This window comes from Nicotiana tabacum, chromosome 15, assembly GCF_000715075.1.
Source record: "Nicotiana tabacum cultivar K326 chromosome 15, ASM71507v2, whole genome shotgun sequence".
Taxonomy (NCBI): Eukaryota; Viridiplantae; Streptophyta; class Magnoliopsida; order Solanales; family Solanaceae; genus Nicotiana; species Nicotiana tabacum.
Window position 1 is genome coordinate 12129141 of NC_134094.1, and position 16612 is coordinate 12145752.

The window sequence follows — 16612 nt, forward strand, 5'->3', positions numbered from 1 at the left end:
TCCAGAACAACTTAATCAAAATGCCATGACCAATACGATCACAATCTCCTAACGTCTCGTAGTCTTCTACTGTATTACTCAAATAATATCTGGAAAGAATAAATTTAGTATGAGCGAAATTTGAGAAAAAAAAGCACCAAAAATTCGGCCATCCCTGCGGCAGAAAAACCCATGTATATATACACGCACAAGGTCAAAACAGTAGGGACCATAGAATTTAATTAACAAGGCTCCCTATTATGGAATTAATTTCGAAAATTTGAAATTAACTTCAACCGTAGTAAATTGCGAATTATTTCACTAAAAATTCGTAATTGTACTCCTTAGTTTAATTTCAAAATTCTTTCATAAAATCTCATTTAACTCCTCGTGTTAAGATTCAGATATTAATCAATCAATTTAAATTACTGACAATTTAATTTATATATCGATTACTACCTTTAAACATTTGATTAGTCTATTTTATGCCCTGGATACAAAATTCACTGGGCGGGTTTATCCATAAAACTTTATAAGCTTTCAAAAAGGTATATTATCAATCTCAAAGTCGAAGATATGGATTCTATCAACTAATTATTATTTTGTCAATGTAAGTATATTACTAGTAAAAATAGCACGGGTTAGCCAGTTTTTGGACTGGTCATTCAAAAATAGCCAGCGTTTGTAAAGTCATTTAAAATTAGTCACTATTTTGCTGTAACACGGAAAGTTCCAGCATAATATACTGGAGATCGATGTACCTGTGTATGAACTTCCACCATTTTATGCTGGAACTCCAACACGCGGAAAGTTCCAGTATGATATACTGGAGATTGGAGCAACTGTGTATGAACTTTTAGCATATTATGCTGGATCGGTATATTATACTGGAACTTCAGTATATTATGCTGGAAGTCCCGTATAAATATACTAGAGTTAGGGTGTACTTTTACATGAAAAGTGGCTAAATTTCGATTACTTTTGAAATTGTGGCTATTTTTGCATGACTACTTGTAAATCTGGCTATTTTTGAATTTCTCCCTATATTACTATTGTCCAATTTACCAGGCTTGTTAAAGAATCTTGCTTTTAATAAATCAAAACAATAAATAACATGCCCAACTAATAATAATTATATCAAGATTTAGAGTATAAGTACAAGAAGTTGGAATTAAATCATTCTCATAATCAAGATAAATTATATTTAATCTTGTGCTACAACGCCATTCCGACGGTTTGTGCAACTTTGTCAATAAATTGTGACCATAAACTTTATGACTTATAAGAACCGATGATTTAATCTTCCGTGTATAAGCTCAATTATATACACTAAATCATCTACTATATATGCAAAGCACACACAACAAATACATGACCTATTTAAAATAAAATTTTATTGAATTGAATAAATAAATAAATAATTATTTCATAAAAAATACTATAACAAAATGCATAGTTTATAGTATACCCTAGCAATATTTTTTGTTTATAGTGTCTTTTTCCTTTTTGGCAAGGTAGAATATTTCTAGGAGAGCTAGAACAAAGAATACTAATTTCACGAATTATTTACTTAGACTTATCAATCTTCCGTTTCGTGCTTGAGACTTGACCAAATTTATTTTCTTTTTGCATAGCTAAAGCATAAATGAGAAAGAAAATTCAATTGCTACATTGAACCATGACCTTCATCGGCGAAAAATAGCCCTAAAGTATGAGTGTTCTGGAAAGATTCCTTATACGTGAACTTCTCATCAAATCTGTACCTATTAATTAACAGCTATTAGTAAGATTACTTGTAAAAATGGTAATCATTTGTTACAAATTACTACAATATAGGAAAAAGAGAAAAGAAACAAATTTTGGAAACTTTACAACTTTAGTTTCTCGGCCCTAAAATAAAAACCTAGCTTGTAACTCAAGAAACACGTAATCATATGTTAATAGGGAAAAGGAAAACTAGGTAACTCCTACTTATATATAAGTAAGTATAGCAATAACAGAAAGTTACCAAAACAAAACAAAAACCAGGTTATCAATTACTATTGAGAGCAAGAAAAAAATTGATTCAATGGCGGCGATCACCGATCATCCAATAATATGGACGAGAGGCAAAACCATCGGAAGAGGCAGTTTTGGTATCGTCACTTCAGCAACAACAACAAACTTCTCCATTGATATTCCGTGACAATCGCAGTTTCGGAGCTAATGTTACTGAAGAAGATGGGAAGATATTGTACAACATGTTACTCGAGTACGCGTCTGCTGGAAGTTTAGCTGATCGGATTGGTCAAAATTCAAGGCACGGGTTGCAAGATTTTGAGGTAAAACAGTACGCGAAATCGATTCTATTGGGGCTTAGTCATATTCATGGAAGAGGTTTTGTTCACCGTGACATTAAACCAGATAACATTCTTCTAGTTGGTACTGATAAAGTTGCCAAAATTGCTGATTTCGGGTTCGCGAAGAAGGTTGGAGGAGTAAAGAGTCAGAAAAGAAAGCACGGACTCAAAGGAACACCTATGTACATGGCGCCAAAATTAGTTCTTGATAACGAATACGGACCTGAAGCTGATATTTGGGCTTTCGGATGCACTGTCTTTGAAATGGTTACAGGGAAGACAGTATGGGATTGCAGTGAAGCTAACAACGTTGTTTATCTATTGTGCAAAATTGGAATGGGATCACCGGATTTGCAGAACAAAAGATTGTCGAAAGAGGCTGAAGATTTTCTGAAAAAGTGTCTTGTTAAGGAGCCGAGATCGCGATGGACTGCTGATATGCTATTAAAGCATCCATTCCTTCCATTTATAAAAGCAACGATCATTCTCTGATGGAGGCTAGATGGTAACATATTTTCCATCTGCATTAGCACAATGGCTCAAACCTATATATAGTGGCTTTTCCTCTAGCAATAGGATCGTGAAGCCAAAGTTTATCTAGCACCTTCTACACCAAAATTTTATCCCATCACGCCAGTTAATAGTTATTACAAACTACAGCTGCTGCCATAGTTAGCCATCGTGGTAAAATTGTATAGTGACCACAACCAATCTATATGATTTATTGTTCACTGCAGCTATTGACCTTGCTTAGGGTGGAGACGCGGTCAAGCCTTTGACCAGAGTGTAAAGTAGACAGGTTGGGTCAAATTTGAATAGTAGGTTAAAATGAGTAGAGTAAATGATTGGGTCATGAACCTGAACAGAACGAATTAAGTCGATGAATAAGCTATGATCCAACCCCCAACAGAATATGTCAATTTGAGCAATTTAAATATTATCTCAGCGATAACTTCCTTCTCTCAGCGATCATACGCATTTTTCTCAGCCGAAGAAGCCGTTGTTATCCCAAATATCCATTTGTATTACTCCCATTTTGACGTGTACCATTTGAGCCCGAACCCGAACCCAAATTGGTATTTTGATTCCTTGCAAATTCGCCTAACTGCAAATTGGACCCATTATTATTCGTATTCAAAGCTTCCGGCAAAGCCCCAAATTGCGGCCCGTTTGACTCCAACAGCGAACTGAATTGCCCATTAGTCATACCAATCACTCTACTAAGGTTCTGATCAAAAGCTGGAATTGCAGGTATACCAAATGGCTCTGGTTTTGGATTTGTTATCTGATCAGGTTTTGAAGATTAAACTGAAGACGACGTCGTTGAGGAGGAAATTTTCTTATTGGATGAAGAAGAACATTTTTGTGTTCTTACGAGAACCACCACCAACTGGAATATTCCTAAGAGTACCACCTTTGGTCCAATACCTACGACAACTCTTACAAAAGTGACGTGGCTGAGAAAGATTATAATTGTTGTAATAACATAATTTTGTGTTTGGTGAATCACATCTTGGACATTTCAAGTGTTCTTGCTCTGGAAATTGTGGTTTTATTTGTGTATAAATTGATGGATCTTGCATATTTAATTTTCTCTTTAGCCTATAAAAATTCAGTCCTTTTGAAATAAACCAAGTGAATTAGTAGTATTGAAATCAAAAAAATTGGTTCTTAGTAGTATTGAAACAAAAATTTGTATAGTGAATATATACAAAAATAAATTGTCATTATATAAAAAATATACTAAATAGACTGTCACTATACAAAATATAGGATTGGTTTAGCAGTGAATTAGTAGTATTGAAACAAAAAATTATACAAAAATAGACTGTCACTATACAATTTATATACAATAGGTTGTCACTATACAAAATATGTACAAAATAGACTGTCACTATACAAAATATATACTAAAATAGACTGTCACTATACAAATAATATAGAAAATATACTGTCACTATATAAAAATATACTAAATAGGCTGCCACTATACAATTTATATACAATAGACTATCACTATACAAAATATATACAAAATAAACTGTCACTATACAAAATATATACTAAATAGACTGTCACTATGCAAAAAAATATACAAAATATACTGTCACTATATAAAATATACTGTCACTATATAAAATAGACTGTCACTATACAACAAATATACAAAATAAACTGTCACTATACAATAAATATACAAAATAGATATTTCGGGCTATTAGATGTAATATGTTTGGGCCGAAGGGCTATTTTGTGTCAATATGCAAAAACATGGGCTACATAGGGTAGTTTTCTCAATCAGAAACCCAAGCCCTAAAATTAAAAAAAAAAAAACTTCCACTTGCGATTGAGAAGAAACCCAAGTTAAGACAGCTCGAGTTGTCATAATATTACATACAGTTGTCGATAAAAGGCAAACGAAGAAACTTTTAGGCAAAAAAGATTTAAAATTTTCAGTGCACACTGTTGTGTATATCTTTCCAGATAAAATAAAGAAATAAAATGATAGAAGCAAGAATGTTAAGCATAAAAAAGACATAGCTTGGTGAAGAAACGGAAATCAAAAAGAAAGGTAAAGAAAATGCATTTCGGGATGCCCAGATTCAAAAAAAAATTAATCCCTTTTTCTTTCTAGCTTTATTCATTTTATTCTTCCTCTTCTTCTTTTGAATACATGCAGAAACATATATTTATGTATACTATATGTAGAAAAAGAGAACTGGGATAAACTTTTTCTCGTGAAGAACACTATAATGAGAGGGTTCTTTAGTGACCCTTCTATTCAATTATCACGGCCTTGTCGGACAATATGTTTTTGTGCAGGTTAATTTGTTATAATTCTGTATTGCTGTAATAAATAATTAAACTTTCTGAAAAAATAAAACAGAAAGTTACTAATACTTGTTTAACGAAATAGATTCTGAAAAAAAAAAACAGTATAGGAATAAATCGAGCCCACTGAATACACAGTGTATCCTTAAAAAAATTATTCCCCTCAAGTACCCGAGGTGCTGGAATATATCCTCCCAGGATAGAACGATTTAACTCACCGGAGTGTTGGTACCAAAACGCCGGTGAACAGCAAGCCACTCGAAGGCTGTAAAACACACTGGAATTTTTTTTGCAGAAGAAGAAGAAGAAGAAGAAGCTCAGAAAATTTTGTAAGGAAAGATTCTGGGATTCAAACTCTATTTATAGAGTTGCTGGCATTGTTTCTGAAAAGGTTTGCAACCTTTCAGAAACAGCCATGGCTGTTGGAACAGGGTTGTTTGAAATATTGCAGGAAAATGTATTTAAAATAATCCGAGAAAGAAAACGGGCCTGACCGAACCGGGTCGCGGGTTATTCCGAATTGAATTTTTCGTTAATTCCGAAGCCGAAGCCGAGCCGAGCGAGTGACGACGACGACGGCACGAGGCTTCCCTTCTTCTTAACTCTTTAAGAGCTAGAAGAAGAGCAATTATATATATACTCATCAAAAGCCTTTTCTTTCTCCGATATGGGACAATGTCCCTTTGCCAAGGGAAACTCAAATATTTCATTTTTCCTCCATTTCTCATTCACCCTCTTTAAGCTACACAAGCTTAAAATCCCAACAATCCCCCACATGAATGGGGAATGGCTATAAAATAAAGAAATGCACGGACGCGTGTGTGTTTTACATGCAAGAATTAATTGCATCTGGATAAGTAAGTTTCCCTTTGAACTTTCCGTAGTGAACTTATATCGGATATACTCGGTCAATCGGTAGATTTGATATCTTTGAACCGTCGAGCTTTGTTGTATACCTAGACAACATAAGTCACACGATCAATCCTTAACCATCTATGGTTCTCACGTTTGTGTTCGTTTCAGCCATGAACACCGCCTGGTTTCATGAGTGCTTAGAGAATGGGCCTTTACTTTCATTCCCCTTGAAGCGGCTTACACTTCATACTCACATAGGTGATTTCTAAACGTGTAATCCTATAGACACACTATCTGGTCATATCCTGCCAGACTTAGCAAATCATTAAAAAACCTTTAAGCTTTGTTGACTCATCAAAAAGCCTTAATGCTTTACCTCAATTTCTTAATATTGTCTTCATCACGAGAATGGGTTGAGTTATTTGACAATGTTGAACTATCATTCATAACTTTGTTTGATCTATTTGAACCTAGCTCGTGGGATCTCCAGTCTGCTAGGTAGAGTTACCGTCATGATGACTTGTCCTAGACCTTAACCCCATTCCCTTTTGATGATCTTTCAACTGCCTCTCTAGAAAGGCCTTTTGTAAGTGGATCTGACACGTTATCTCTTGACTTTATGTAGTCAATTGTGATAACACCACTAGAGAGTAGTTGTCTAACAGTATTGTGTCTCCGTCATATATTGACGAGATTTTTCGTTATACATAACGCTCCCTACCCTGCCTATTGCCGCTTGACTATCACAATGTATACAAATAGATGCCAAAGGTTTGGGCCAAAATGGAATATCTTCCAAGAAATTCCGGAGCCATTCAGCTTCTTCACCGGCCTTATCTAAAGCTATGAATTCAGATTCCATTGTAGAACGGACGATGCACATTTGTTTGGATGATTTCCAAGACACTGCTCCACCCCCAATTGTGAAAACATATCCACTCGTGGATTTAACTTCAGATGATCCAGTGATCCAATTTGCATCACTATATCGCTCGATCACAGAGTTAGTTAGTTAATGATACACGTGATTGGTTAGTGAGGTGGTTATAGTAGTTAGTATCCATTTTACTGCATCCTAATGTTCTTTTCCAAGATTAGAAAGGTATCTGCTAACAGTACCAACGACATGTGAAATATATGATCTTCTGCAAACCATAGCATACATCAAGCTACCAATAGAAGAAGAGTAAGGAATACGAGACATATCCTTTTTCTCCTTAAACACGCCGAGTATTTGATCTTTTTATTTTAAAGGATACAGCTAGAGCTTGCGAGAATGATCATCAAAGAAGGTCACAAAGTAAAGTGCCACCTTTTGACTTTAATTTAAAAGGACCACACAAATCAAAGTGTACTAACTCCAATAAATCGGGCTTTCTTGAAGGAGGACGGCTATGGAAGGAAACTCTTTTCTGTTTGCCAGCTAAATAATGGATACACCTTTCCAGCTTTGCTTGTTTCACCCCAGAAAGCAAACTCTTCTTAGCCAAACACGTAATCCCTCTCTCGCTCATATGACTCAATCTTCTATGCCACAATTCTGATAAAGTGTCACTTTTCACCAGATTTATGGAATGATTAAGAATAGAGTCCTGTGTCACATATAGATGAGAAGACTTGACTCATCGAGCCACTACTAACGAGACCTTGGTGAGCTTTCATTGGCTATTAAAGAGGGCATTATGGTAACCTTCATCGTCTAATCTTCCTGGGGAGATCAAATTAAAAGGAAAGTCTGGAGCATGCTTGACATCTTGAAAAAGTAACGTTGAACTATTATTAGTTTTCAAACAAACTGTGCCAACACCAAACATCTTAACTTCACTGCATTGCCCATTTTTAATACTCCAGAGTCAACTTGAGTATAAGATGAGAAAAAGTCTCTCCTTGGTGTGACATGTGATGTAGCTCCAGAATCTACTATCCAACTCATCTCATGGGATACCAAATTGATGAAGTTTTCATCATAAGAAAAAAGAAGTTCATCTCGAACAATAGCAGAAACATTGTTCTCTTGCTTCAACTTGTAGCAAAGCCTTTTGATGTGTCCTTTCTTTCCACAATGGTTGTATGTAATATTATGGTATTTGGACCTTGACATAATTCTATTTTTACCTCTATTCCTCAAACCTCTTGTTCTATCTCTCCCCCGGTCTTCTGTAACCAAGATATCTGCTTTTGAGGACGAACCTCAGATTTTCTCCTTACTTCCTCATTCAACACACCACTCTTTGCATATTCCATGGTTACCTTACCTCCAGGAGCTGAATTTATAAAAGAAATACGAAGAATTTCCCAAGAGTCTGGCAGAGTATTAAGAAGCCAAAGTCCTTGTACCTCATCATCAAAATTAACTCCCATTCCAGACAGATGATCAAGGACACCCTGAAAATCATTTATATGATCAAGGATAGGACTGCCCTCCTTGTATTTAAAGGTCGTCAATTGCTTTAGTAGGAATAACTTGTTGTTCCCAGTTTTTGAAACATAAAGAGTCTCAAACTTTTTCTACAATGATATCGCATGTGTCTCATTCACAATATGGTTGTGAATATTATCTTCAACCCATTGTCGTATATGTCCACTAGGGGTATACGTGGACCGGGTTGGTTCAGTTTTTAGCAAAACCAAACCAAACCAACTATATCGGTTTGGATTGGTTCGGTTTTGTCGGGTTTTTCGGGTTTTCGAGATTTTTTGTTACTTAAATATTATTTCATTCTTACTTTGTTAAATATTTGATAAGTAAATATATATTTAGTAAAAATATAAAAAAATTGACAAACATATTATCGATTAAAATATTCTTATGGGAGAATTCTATTAGTAACACATAATAGTTATTTTTTTAGTTGTCTAACAATAATTTTTCGTTGATGTACACTTTTAGGTTAACCGAATTTAGTAATTAAACATAAAAATCAATATGATACATAAATATTAATAATCACTTCACATTCGAAAAAGATATAAGAATTTAATAGATCTTAACATATGATATGAATATAGAAGAATTTTAGTGCTTGCACTTGCAAACTAGGGTTAAGGCCCGGTTAGATTCATGGAAACATTAGCGACGATTCAATTAGCTGCTTGTCTAATTCGATCGGATATTAGAATCAAAAACAATAATGCTTCTTCTATTCGCTTATCCTCTATTTCCATGGCTGCCATAAAAATCATAATACTGTTTAATTTTATGGGTTATTGAATGGTATATTTGGTGTTGTTCTTGTTGGGGTGATAGCGTGAGGGTGGTGATGAGTTTGTGATGATGACGGAAGAGTGCTGGTGACTATGCCTTGATTGGAGAAGAAGAAAGTGGGCCCCACATAAAAAAAATCAAGCAAAAATATAATTTTAAGAGCTTAATTCACGCATCCAAAGTTGTGTGAAAATCAAACATTTTGCCATGTCAGCTCGGGGTGTCCACGAAACACACTTGTGCCAAGTTGAAATATATCTGCTTGATCATTGAGTCAGTTGGAGTGTGAGATGGACATTTGAATCTAGTTTTAAGTGTCTCTTTATATATTTTGTCAGAAAAATAGAAAGTCGAGGGTTATCATTATATTTAGGATAAAATAAGCATTTTTAAAATTTTATTAAAGGGAGAAAATGTTTGTTTATCACCAAAGATATAGATTACAAAAACGACATATTTTTTGTTTATAGTTTCTTTTGACAAGGTAGAATACCTTTATCACCAAACAACTCCCACGCATATTCTCATGAGAGCTAGAAATTATTTACTTCATCTTGTCAATCTTCCAATTTATGCTTGATACTTGAACCAATTTGTTTTATTATTGCATAATTAACTAAATGAGAGAAAAATTCATATGGTACATTAAACCATGTCTTTCAACAGTGATAAATAGGCCTAACGTATAAAGGTCTGTCCGGGAAATAGTATTTCTCAACTATCAATCAACAGGACAATGATGCATATTTGATAAAGCTTTTGGCGCTACAGAAATGGGAAAAGAAAAAAAAATAGAACTTTCACACAAGTCCCTTCTGAATAGAAAAAAAAATATAATTCATGTCCTTTTATCCTTTGTTTGGGACTTACTAGCAAACAAAGGTATTCACATCACATGTTTCATGTCAAAATGGCAAATCTTTTTCTTGGATCATGTCAGAATCAATTAGTTCACTAAGAAATCTCAAACAAGTTTTCATATGCTTGGCAATAATGCATTCTGTAAAATTGTCAAAAAGAATGTCATATTTTCCTTCTATCCAATAAATTTGTATTCGAAAAAAATAATAAAACGGGAGCTTTGGAACAAAGGTAAAGTTGTATCCGTGTGACCTATAGGTCATTGGTTCGAGCCATGGAAATAATCACTAATGTGTCTATTAGGGTAGGTTGTCTACATCATATCCCTTTGGGTACGACCTTTTCCCGAACCCTGCGTGAACATAGAATACCTTGTGCACCAGACTGGCTTTTTTTTTTTTTTTGGAAAAAAAAATAGATTTGCATTAATCAGCTTCTTCTCCATGATCTCTTTTTGTTTTTCTTCTTCTTCTTCTTCTTCTTCTTCTTCTTCTTCTTCTTCTTCTTCTTCTTCTTCTTCTTCTTCTTCTTCTTCTTCTTTTGTTGTTACTAAATTCTTAGGTTTATGAATGTCCAATGTATGTCCTGACAGTTGGTTGGTTAATACCTTCCTAAGTCGCTAGGATTATAAGTCGCAATTCTCAATTGCGACCTATAAGTCGCATTAGGAGATTGCGGCATATAAGTCTCAATTGGAAATTGCATTTATAGTACCCGAATTGCGATATATCGTGATTATTAATGAGTGGCATTTTTTGATTGCGCTTTATGAGTCACATTACCTAATCGCTATTTTAATTTTTGGTATCGCACTACTTCTGGCTAAATGCGCTTTGGGATTAAGATTTGCTCAATGTTTAACGCTAGCAATTGAAACTTAACTGTTATCCTTTATCCTGTTTAGGAGCTCAAGTTTTATCGCTCACTTACATTGATATTGTTTACCCTTAAAAACGGATAACAATTGAATTTATATGAGGTTTTAAGAATATGTGAATTAATTCAATTCAAGTGATTAATAACATTAGATTAAGAAAATGAAAGACGTAATAAATGGTCAAACCAATGATAAGAGTGATCCCGATCTCTGTTAATGGCTCAACGAGGAACCTGCCTTCGGTTCTGAGCTTGCACTTATGAGGAACTTATGAACAAAAATAAGAACTTTGAATAACTTTTAGAAACATAGAGAATAGGAGTAAATTGCCTTGGTATGCATGTTACAATGTATTCTATGAATAATAAGCTTTTCCCTTTATATAGTAGGTGAGTTTTACCCTACGTACAATTCTAAGAAAGGTAAAAATCTTCCGTTTTGCTAATCACTAATTTTCTACCGATACGGGCCGAGGTACACTCCGTGATATCCAGTTGGTCACGGACATCACGGACCTTTGTTAGTCAGGCGCAGCTGTTTGGTATTTCTCTCCAAAGTCTTGAGGCTCGAACCGGACCCGGAGTATGTGGTCCCGATGCTCCCGAGGGCAGGTGTTTTGCTCGAGCTCTGATATGAAGGGCTCCTCGCTCTGACTCCGATTCCTTACGGTCATGTTCCTGCTCCGTTTGCCTCACTGGGAAACCGGGGTGCTCATTGGACTCGGTTTTACCCGTATACAGATAATCCCCTTATTTCTTAGAGAGTAGGCTTGCCAAAACGATGGAAAACGACAGATGACTCCGGTTCCTTCCTTCGTACGTTACGACGAGGGAGCTGAACCGTCCCGTCAGTCGCATCGTTCTGATTTCGGACACGTGTCACTCATCGGCAGGTTGCCTCGAATGCGCAGCGTCAGTTGTTTCCCTATAAAAGCTTCCTTCCTTTGTTCTTTTTCTACTTTTTGACTAAAGTACTACCTTCAAGCTTTCCAGTCATCATCAAACCTTCTTCAAACCTTCATATCTTCGTCCTTGTTCTTCAATTTCTATATTAATCTCCAGATTTTCCCCCAAATTTTCTTCAAATCTTCATATTGTGTTCTTCATCTTCAAAACCCATTTTTCCAAAATTTTGCATTCTTTATTCAAATTTTCAAACACTCCCCCAGATGACAATGGCCAAACCATCGAAAACCGTTCCTCAAAAAGTTGCCTCTTCATCTTCTCAACCGCCCGTTGGTCCTGAAGCGATTGGCCCTGAAGTGGTCGCCCTCGATATGGCTTCCCTTGTTGTGGTTGCTAATGAACCCGCTGCCGAGCCTCCCTTGAAAGCGTTCATGCAAACAGGACCAAGGTGAAGGAGTCTCGAGATACATATGTTCTGTGACTGAAGATATTCTTCTCATAATTCGTAAGGACTGCAATTGGGAAGGCAAGAACGTAGTAGTATTTGGGCCCGAGGAAGCCGTTACTACCCACGTGGAGGGGTACTCAAGTGTTTATACTTATCCCTTCAAACTAGGCCTGATGGACCCGATCATTCTAGACTTTTGCAAGAGGTATGATGTGTGCCTCTGGCAAATCCATCCATCGTTGTGGGGGATCGTGATCCTCCTCCGCTACTTTTTAAACAAGACCGAGTCTCGTCGGTTCACTATCGACCACCCGCTCCGATTAACAATTAAACTTATTTAGTATTTTTAAGGATACGTGATTTAATCCAATACCAATTGACAAACAAGGAATTGAATAGATAATCTGAATAGTAAAATAAATTAAACCAGTGTTCTAGCAATGCTTTCGACCTCAATTCAAGATGGTCTCGAGGTTGGGTAAGAAGAACAGTAAAGAATAGAGGATAAACAATGATGAACAGTAATGGATAGTAAGTAAAATAGAGAGTAGTGTTTTTATATATCTTTATCAGTGAATCAATACCCCTTATAAATAAATGTGGTCCCTCTTTATATAGTAGAGGAATCCTAAATAAGGTACAAATATAATAACGAAAACAAATCATATGATTGACGTCAATAACCGCTTGATTTGATCTGTTCCGGGATTTATTCCGAGATCTTCGGTCGGTTGCTAATATCTCATCATTCCGTTATTATGCCTTACTCGAAGTCGATTATGCTCGGTCTCAATCTTCAGCTAGCACTTCGATCTTCGTGATCCGTACTTTGCCATTGAGCTCGAGCCTGGTTTATTGCGAGCTTACCCTCGGGGCAGCTCCTCGTGCCTAAGATATCTGACATGCCCGATTTCGACCGTATACAACATCTAATGTTGAAAATTTTACTATATTTTTTAATTGTTAAATCGTACTTTGTACAAGAAAAAAAGTCATTTTTTATATTTAATTAGTGATAGTAAATGTCGATAAAAAGCTTGTTTAAAATATTGACATAACAATAACGATAGAATTGTGTAAAAAAATGATAACAAAAATAATAATTTTGATTTTGATCTTAAATCACAATAAAGTACAATTTAGTGACATTTAGAACTAAAAATGAAAAATTTACCGCATTTGTAACTTAAATGTGATAGATGGATATTAAGAAAATTTTAAGACTATTACTGAAAAACAAATTAGGAACTCTTAATAAAGGCCTCACTCTAATTCTTTTCTTTCAAAACCCTAACCGCCTCTCACCTTTCCTCAACCCTTTCTCACGATTGATTTGGGATTCCTTGAAAACATCCAGATTTCCATTTGCAAAAGCCAAAAAAATATGAAATTGGGGAAGGACATAACAAGGTATTCTGAATTTTAGGATTATTATCAACTTGTTAGCTATCTTTTTTCACAAGAGGGGGGTATTATTTATCTTTTTGTTTGTTTATGTTTTAACGAGTTACAGGTTCAACAAGTTTGGATTTATAGATCAGTGACCTAGATTGTGCTACTGGATACACAACTTGGGTAACGATCTGTTTCAAGGAAGGCTTCTAGCTAGCCGATCAATCAAGAACCCCTTTCGATGTTGTTCCAGTGTTATGACGAAAAGTCGGTTATTATGGAATATTTGGTTTTAAGTAATATTCTCCAACACGGCACGAGCAAGATAAAAAATGCTTGAAACTAAGTTTAGAGATAGATCTTGTCCCCTATTGCTGATTACTATTCGCCTAGACTATAGACGATCTTAACTTATTTTAGAGATGTATAATAAAAATTTACATTTGTTTGAGAACAATTATGTATTATTACGTTGCTTACAATATTTTGATAATTGCAGTTTGTAGTTCTTTACAAAAAGAGTATGTAGAAGTGGCTATTTGTTTAATTTTTGTGGTGTATGGTGTTCTGAAATATCAAATGATTATTTCATCATGAAGAATTTTAAAATTTATTATATTATTTTAATATAAAAACCAAAAATAGAAAAACTATTGACGAGACATATTTTCCGACATTTCTATTTTATGTCGCAAGCAAGATGAGTCGAGAGTACATCTTATTGACATTTGACAACATGTCGTAAAACAAATATCACTAATTATTTTACGACACTAATTTAAATGTCGGAAAATTCCCGACATCGAAATTTCCGACATTTGTTTTAAGTCTAAAATAAATGCCAGTTAAGCATTTTGTGACATTTATGTGATCTATGGCGACATTTTTAAAATGTCGTCATAGCCTTATTTTCTTGTAGTGAATCAGCAACGTTCGCTCTGATACCATGTGAGATTTGCAAATGAAAAGAGAGAAATTGAAGAATTTCAGTTAGACAAACCCTAGAATGTTCGAGAGAGAGAGAATTATTTGAAAAAGATATGAGCTTCATTCATAATTAAAAAGGTATCTGTACAAGTATAATACCCGGTCCTTATACAAAAAGAATACAACCAAATAAACAGTGGGCCTTGTCACGACCCAAAATCCCACTAGTCGTGATGGCACCTAACCTATCCCGTTAGGTAAGCCAATTTTCAACTATCCAATTCCAATGAAATTAATTAAAAGAAAATATCTAAAACTGATACATCTCCCCAAGAACTGGTAGTACAAATCATGAGCTTCTAAGAATAGAGTATACAAAGCGGAAATGAAATAAATACATAGTCTGTTTGAATAATACATAAACAGAGCTTTTATAAATCTAAGGCTACCCTGAACAAGAGGCAGCTACAACAGGAACGCAGGTACAACTTCAAGTCCCGCAACCAGCTAGCACAGCAACAACAACAGCCAACATCTGCACGCAATGTGCAGAAGTGTAGTATCAGTACAACCGACCCCATGTACTGAGTAAGTAACAAACCTAGCCGTAGGTTGAAAGTAGTGACGAGCTTCTACCAAGGTCGGGTCCACAACCAATAGTACACAACAATCTATAACAACATAAAGCAAATAATACCAGAAATAACTCAGGGATAAAATACTCAGGCAAATAATGATTTCAAAAATTATAGTTCTTCCTTTCAAATATCTCAGTGAAAACCCAAATCGTTTGCCGAAGTTTTCAATAATATAAATAGTTTGAAAGCATTAAATTTCTCCCAAAACCTTGTCAATAATAAATAAGATGTTTCATTTTCCTTCCGGATAACCCGTGTAAAAAAAATGCATCACTATGCCCATCTGTCAAAAATGTGTGAGAAATCATGAATGATGTGATGTTGTACAGCATGAGGAAAAAAATACATCTCTATGCTTGTATGTCATGTGTGCATGCCAATGCGATGCAATTCATTGATAAAATCATAAACAGCCCCTCGGGCAGAACATCACTCATATACAGCCCCTTAGGCAAACCTCACAGTCACTCGTGCCACTTGGGCATACCTCACAATCACTCTTGCCACTCGGGCATACCTCACAATCACTCTTGCCACTCGGGCATACCTCACAATCACTCATGCCTACCAGTCACTCAACACTCGGCACTCGGCACTCGCACTCAGTAGGTACCTGCGCTCACTAGGGGTATGTACAGACTCCGGAGGGGATCCTTCATCCCAAGCACTATAATCTGCACGGACAACTCACGTGCGATAATAATAAAGTATGCTGCAGGCGGGCAGCCCCGATCCACACTCTTCCTCACAATTCAGGCCCTCGGCCTCACTCAGGTATGCTGCAGGCGGGCAGCCCCGATCCACACTCATCCTCACCAATCAGGCCCTCGGCCGATATCAAACATGCTGCGGCGTGCAGCCCGATCCCATGAATATGCAACATGCTGCGGCGTGCAGCCCGATCCCGTGAATATGAAACATAAATCAGGCCCTCGGCCTCACTCAGTCATAAACCTCTCAAGCCACTCGGGCATCTCAGTAAAACAGGGCATTTGACCCAAAATATTTTTATGCATCAAAATAGAGTCATAAAACTGAGTTATGATATGCAATGAAATGAATATGACTGAGTATGACTTTTCAATTTAACACAATAATTCACAGCAATATGACCTCTGTGAGTCCCAATAATACTGGCACATAGCCTCAAAATGATTTGTAATATGCTTTTCAGCTCAATTTCTTTAACACATAAAATCGCATGAAAAATACCAAGGTTATTTAACTATAACATTCCACATAAACAATTATGTCGTAATTTCTATAGTGCACGCCCATACGCCCGTCACCTAGCATGTGCGTCACCTCCCAACAATTCACAAAATACATATATTCAGGGTTCATACCCTCAACT

At 35.8% G+C, this 16612-nt stretch overlaps 2 pseudogenes; one reads left to right on the forward strand and one right to left on the reverse strand.

The window, feature by feature from the left end:
* The first annotated feature begins 2019 nt into the window (after positions 1-2019).
* Positions 2020-2810, forward strand: LOC142169530 (mitogen-activated protein kinase kinase kinase 20-like; annotated as a pseudogene).
* A 379-nt stretch (positions 2811-3189) lies between these two features.
* LOC142169869 (dof zinc finger protein DOF1.7-like) lies at positions 3190-3901 on the reverse strand (annotated as a pseudogene).
* Between the last annotated feature and the right edge of the window lie 12711 nt (positions 3902-16612).